The 6253-nt window shown below is 44.1% G+C and overlaps 1 protein-coding gene across 2 annotated transcripts in view; it reads right to left on the bottom strand.

Moving 5' to 3' along the window:
• The window catches only part of NCALD (neurocalcin delta), a 215004-nt gene that overhangs the window by 144493 nt on the left and 64258 nt on the right, over nucleotides 1–6253 (bottom strand). Inside the window, exon 2 of one of the 2 annotated variants that reach the window (XM_015561731.1) lies at nucleotides 5587–5635. The exons of the other annotated variant lie outside the window; for it this stretch is intronic. The gene's annotated coding sequence lies outside the window, so the exon portion shown is untranslated. The remainder of the gene's footprint in view (nucleotides 1–5586; nucleotides 5636–6253) is intronic. 2 annotated transcript variants of the gene reach the window in all.

Genomic DNA, 6253 nt, shown 5'->3' with positions numbered 1-6253 from the left:
GAGAAAGAAAGATGAAGACTGGTTTCCTCTCACATCCACCCTGACCAGGGCCGGGGATCGAACTTGCAACCAAGGTACTTGTCCTTGATTGAAATTGAACCTGGGACCCTTCAGTCCAGGGGCCAATGCTCCATCCACTCTGGGGAAACATGGCAAACACTCCCCTTTGGAAAGAAATCACATTTCATGTGACTCTAGGCAACTTCCAAGGAGACATCAGCTCATGTGAAAAATCCCGCCTGGTATTATATCTCTGTAATGAGATGCACAGTGAGCACTTTCAAGCATTGCATATACTTGAACGTGCAGTTTCACAGCTGCTCACAAGTTCATAAATGCTCCAAGGCTCTTTCACGGTGGAGATGCGTGCCACGCTGGGATTCCACAGGCTGGGAGGCTTCCCCCTCTTCAAAACCGAGCAGCCCAAAGACTCCTCTGGCAATTGTAACCACACAGGAATAGAAACCCCCCCAGGCAGAGCGTGAGAGGCCAATCCTGTAAACACAGGGCGGCGAGGTGTAAACAAGAATAGAAAGGAAACATGCAGCCTTTTAAAATTTGTTTTATTATTATTATTATTATTATTATTTTAATATTTTTATTGATTTCAGAAAGGAAGGGAGAGAGAAAAAGAGATTGGAACATCAATGATGAGAGAGAATCAGTGATGGGCTGCCTCTGCACAACCAACACTGGGGATCAAGCCCGCAGCCCGGTCATGTGCCCTGACGGGGAATTGAACCGTGACCTCCTGGTTTATAGGTTGATGCTCAACCGCTGAGCCACGCCGGCTGGGCATGCAGCCTTTAATAAATCATTGCTTTGGAGGAGGCCAATAAGATGGGAACACATTCATCTCTGAATATCATGGAACAGCAGCAGCTCAGAGAAGTGTGAAATCACGAGCCAAGAGGATTTGCAATGACCCATTCCAGGCTGCCAACTCATCCCTTTTGGCATCAGGCTTGATTTTACAGACTTCTCTTCCAGTGCTGTATGGTTGGGGCTTTTTAATTTGTTTGTTTTTCCTTTCATGCACCACAGCCAGTATTTTCAGGCAAAGGGAAGGTACATAATTCTCTTGATTTGAGAAAACACTGTTTGGACCGGGGTGAAAGTTGGAGGCCTGGAGGGTGGTGGCAGGTGGGCATCACGTGCTGAGGGCCATGAGCACTGTGAGGCCACAAACCACCAAAGACAGAACCCTTGCCCTCAAAGAGCTTATCGCCTCTCCAGAGAGAGAAAATATCCCCAGCAAACAACGGGTTCGTAAGATAAGACAGAAATGACCACGCACAAAACACAGGTATAACAGAAACCCAGGAACAGGAGAGCTCCGTGGGGGAGGCAGGAGGTGGTGTCGCTTCCCTGGGGACACAGGGCCCCAAGAACAGTACCAAAGAGAGAGATGAGGAGGCTGGTGAATGCCTGCCATGCCAAGGGAAGACCCACATGACTATAACCTATTGCTACCAAAGCACCCCCAAACGAGGAAACCCACATTTGGATTTAATCAGCATGATGCAAAATGACGCTAGGATGGTGCAGAAACAAATGCATGCAGTAATAAGCCCAGAATTTCAGTAACCGGTGGAATTACCAGATGCATCTATTAAGACACATGGCAAGTAGACTCGATGAAGCCAATTAGGCAAATGTAAACCCCTCAGTTATCTCTGTGGGAAAGAGATCTGATGACTAGCCTGGGCCAGCAACCTTGGAAAAGTCCAAGACTTGCCACTGGATTCAGTTCTGATAAAGAACCGCTTTATCCTGTGACCTTCCAACCAGAAACAAATGCTCCTCTTCCGGGCTTTCGCTTAATCCTCCCTTCTCCAGCAGCAAAGGTTACTCCTATTTGCTCCAACTTATTTTGTATTTTTATAAAAGGTCCCTTTATTTCATTCTCACAAAGAAAACAACTGCAAGGAAGAAAGGAAGGAAGCAAGCAAGCGTTGACCTTTATTTGCTAAATGAGTTATTTCACCACTGGCTACAGGTGATTATGTTCTCACCATTCCGAATAACCGCCCTTTGTACCCGTTGGCACAAGAGAGACCAAGGACTACGGCCTCGGGCTTAGTCATCAGTGAGCAGAAAGAAGAAAACCAGTGTAGGAAGAGACTTGAAAGAGAGGTGAAGGGCGAGGAGGAGGATCCACAAGAAATCCTTCCTCCTCGTTTCTCCAACTTATTTTGTATTTTTATAAAAGGTCCCTTTATTTCATTCTCACAAAGAAAACAACTGCAAGGAAGAAAGGAAGGAAGCAAGCAAGCGTTGACCTTTATTTGCTAAATGAGTTATTTCACCACTGGCTACAGGTGATTATGTTCTCACCATTCCCAATAACCGCCCTTTGTACCCGTTGGCACAAGAAAAACCAAGGACTACCGCCTCGGGCTTAGTCATCAGTGAGCAGAAAGAAGAAAACCAGGGTAGGAAGAGACTTGAAAGAGAGGTGAAGGGTGAGGAGGAGGATCCACAGAAATCCTTCCTCCTCGTTTCATAATTGAATTATCTTTCCAGCATATTATAGTTCATCTCAACTTTTGGCTGCTAATGAGTTACGTTTCCACAAGTCGCCTGCTTTCTCCCAGGTGGCTGCGCATCTGAGACATGAACGGCAAAGGCCTGCGGTTTGGTCTGCTAATAGGTTTGTAGTAACCTCCATGGAGACGCACAGGGACAGTGATCGCATTACCCAAGCCCACAATTAGGCACAGACTTTGCCTAACAAAGGATGCTTGTGCTTCGCTTCCAGATGCACACAGCAACTTGGCTAACGGAGACCCAACGCCTAAGTGTCAGGATTTCCGGGACATTCTGGTGTTCAAAGAAGCAATCAGGAAGAAAAAAAAATTGAACTCATAAGAATCTGGGAGGCAATTCCAATACTGGAGCAAAATGACAGTACCAGCATTTTTGCATTCAATATTTTATAAGAAGAGGATTCAGAATCCATAAAAAGAAATCGGTGAAGATGAATATTTAAGAGGCTTCAAATATACAAGTTTAGCAACATCATGTAAAATGCAAGAAATACAACCTAAATATTATCATCCTACTAATAATTATTAGTAGACAGAATTTTAAAACCCAAGTATTAAAAAATTCAACAATCTCAAAAATTGTCATGTTGTCACAAAAAGTTGAAAAGCAGACCGTTTTATCTGAACTTTTGTAGAGGTTTCTTAAAGCGCATAAACTTTGTTGCCATTGAATTGAGAGCACATTTATTTCTGTGCAAATTTTTTCGCTGCTGAAAAGAAAAAGCCCTACTCAGGAAAGGGCCATAATCGGGAAAAGGCCGTAGTCAGGGGATGTATTTATGAGCTCCCTCCAAATATTTTTCTCTGATTGCTTCATCTTCAAATAACCAGAGCTCTCATTTGATAACTTTGAGGAGGAGGATTTTTAAGCTTTGAGGAGTATAATTTTGTGTCGGGGGAGGGAGGAAGGAGGGGAAATTAAATCACTTTATTTACCTCAAGCTCTAGTCTGACTGAAAGCAAGAAGCAAGCATGTTCTATTTGTCCTCCTCCTCTCTAGTTGGCTCATATACTAGTATGGTGGAGATCCCGATACCCAGCTGCCTGTATCTGTTTAAACCTCTCCTGTTGTAGTGGGCACAGCCTAAGGGGATCCCCAGTCAGTCGCACCCTCATAGAATACGCTCCCGTGAGACAGGCACAACCCCTGGCTTGTGTGTAGCCACTGGAATACAGCCATGCCGACAGGCCAGAGCGCCTGGACTAGGTTACGTTCTGTGAGACTCCATCTGAGCAGCCTGGAGTCAGAGAGTCTCCTGCTGGCTTGACTCTGCCACGCTGTGGCGGGGCCTGTGAGAAGCAAGTGGCCACGTGGAAAGCAATGTGAACACTATCTAGGACAGCGGTTCTCAACCTTCCTAATGTCGCGACCCTTTAATACAGTTCCTCATGTTGTGGTGACCCCCAACCATAAAATTATTTTCATTGCTCCTTCATAACTGTAATTTTCCTGCTGTTATGAATCGTCATGTAAATATCTGATATGCAGGATGTATTTTCATTGTTACAAATTGAACATAATTAAAGCGTAGTGATTAATCACAAAACAATATGTAATTATATGCGTTTTCCAATGATCTTAGGCGACCCCCGTGAAAGGGTCGTTCGACCCCCAAAGGGGTCGCGACCCACAGGTTGAGAACCACTGATCTAGGAGATGAGAGAGCCCCAGGGGACGGCCAGCAAAAAAAGCAGGGGACCTCAGTCGTACAACCCCGCCTTAATTCTACCCACAACCACGTGTTCTTGGAAGAAAAGCAACCCAAGCTTCAAGGAGGAACACAGCCCAGACAAGATCTTGACTACACCTCTGCGATCCTAAGGAGAGGCTCCAGCTAGGCGGCACCCAGATTCCTGGTCCACAGGAACTGCGGGATAATAATTACCTGCTCTTTCAAGCCACTCAACTCATGGGAATTTGTTATGCTGTAATATATAACAAATGCACATATCGTCATCCACTTTGCACTCCAAGAACAATTATTCTTGCAAAAAAGTTTTGTGTTGCCCTGGTCGTGGTGTTCAATGGTTAGAGCATACCCCCCCCCCCCCACACACACACCTGAATCAACCAGGTCTCCAAAGAGTTCTGGTTCCTTTTATTAGGAAATAGTCATTGGGAGCCAATATTTGGGTGGTAGGTGTGTTTATTGCTACTGGAGTGTCATTGTTTCTAGACCAAACCAGTTTTTCAGTCTCCTAATATGAGACGTTGGAGTATCCCTGTATGCTTAATTTATTTTCACTTACTCAACAAACATTTCCACAGACCTCATTATGTGCCAAGTATTATTTAACATTTTGAAAATATTAACTCATCTAATCCTTGTAATAACCATAACAACTATTATTAGCCCCATTTAAGAGACAGAAATACAGAGGCACTGAGAGGTTTTGACATGCCCCAAATCATTCAGCTAGTAAGTGGAAGGCCAGGAATTGGTCCCAAGCATCTCCAGATTTGGGGCACTAACCATTATACCACATTGCCTTACAGTGGTGAGGACCTCACAGAGCATAAAATTGATGTCATTTAAGGTACTTCTTGGGCTGTGGCCCAACTTAAAATAAAGGAAGAGGACTCTTGAGAGGACTCTGGAAGCGGCCCAGGATGAAGCTGGTATATATGCCATGACAGATGATGCCTAGGATTAGTAGGGTGCTCACATTGTAAGGTATAAAAATGTCGAATCACTATATCATGCACCTGAAACTAATAGAACCAATATAAGATTGTGTACTAAGTATACTTAAACAAAAAATAAATTAACAAAATTAAAAATAAAAACCATTCCACTCAGTGGCTGCAAATATACTTTGTTATATTCAAGGGTGATGGGCGGTGCCTTATTTATTTCATTTCTACCCATTTTCCTTCCCACAAAAATTAAAGAGGGGCTTTCCTATCTTTCCCAGCTATGAAACTCCCATTCATTATGCAAATATTTGAATGAAATTCTCTCTTGTGAAAACCACTGAACGAAACTGCGAGTTCCGTTCACAACTAATTGAAAGAAAAATTAAAATGTACACTTACTTTTGACTCACACGGGTGGATGGTTTCAAGAGACCAAAGTTGAGATGATCTAAAAGAAAACAGGCAAAACAACCCCGCTGAATGCAAATATGTGAATGGGCGGTTTGTGAGGCCCTCATCCCCACTTCTTTTAGTGGCAGAGCGCCACTTCCTATGACTTGGGTGCAGTTGTCAACACCACCTCAGGGAAAAGGAGTGCAGGTGGGGTGGAGATGGGGCTCTGTAGAAAGGACTCACCTAGAAAAAGAAGGAAGACTTTTTATGTACTTATGAAACCCGACTATACTTATTGACTTCTTGCTGGTCTTTATAAACTCCTTGGAAGAGGATACAGTCAGGAACGTGGGCCTTCATTTGTCAGTGCAGAGCAAGCACCAAACGAGCTGCCTTCGAGATGTGCCAAAGCTAAGGGACATTCCAAAAGGAATTAGCAGACCAAGTGCCTTAATGCAACAATAAGAAATCACAATGACATAGGTCAGTGAATGGGAGTAGTGTATTGGTTTGATTCATAGGTCAGAAGAAAGAGATGATAAAGGGGTTGGTCTGTGAGGAGCCTCGCCCAGTATGTATGACTGAGAAGGCTTCCAGGAAGTGGGGGAGGAGGTCATCTATTCAATAGCAACATCAATGGATGTGGGAGGGGGATGGTCTTAGCTGCTTCTGG

This window comes from Myotis davidii, unplaced genomic scaffold (genome assembly GCF_000327345.1).
Source record: "Myotis davidii unplaced genomic scaffold, ASM32734v1 scaffold497, whole genome shotgun sequence".
Taxonomy (NCBI): Eukaryota; Metazoa; Chordata; class Mammalia; order Chiroptera; family Vespertilionidae; genus Myotis; species Myotis davidii.
This window is presented reverse-complemented; position numbering and strand designations above follow the sequence as displayed.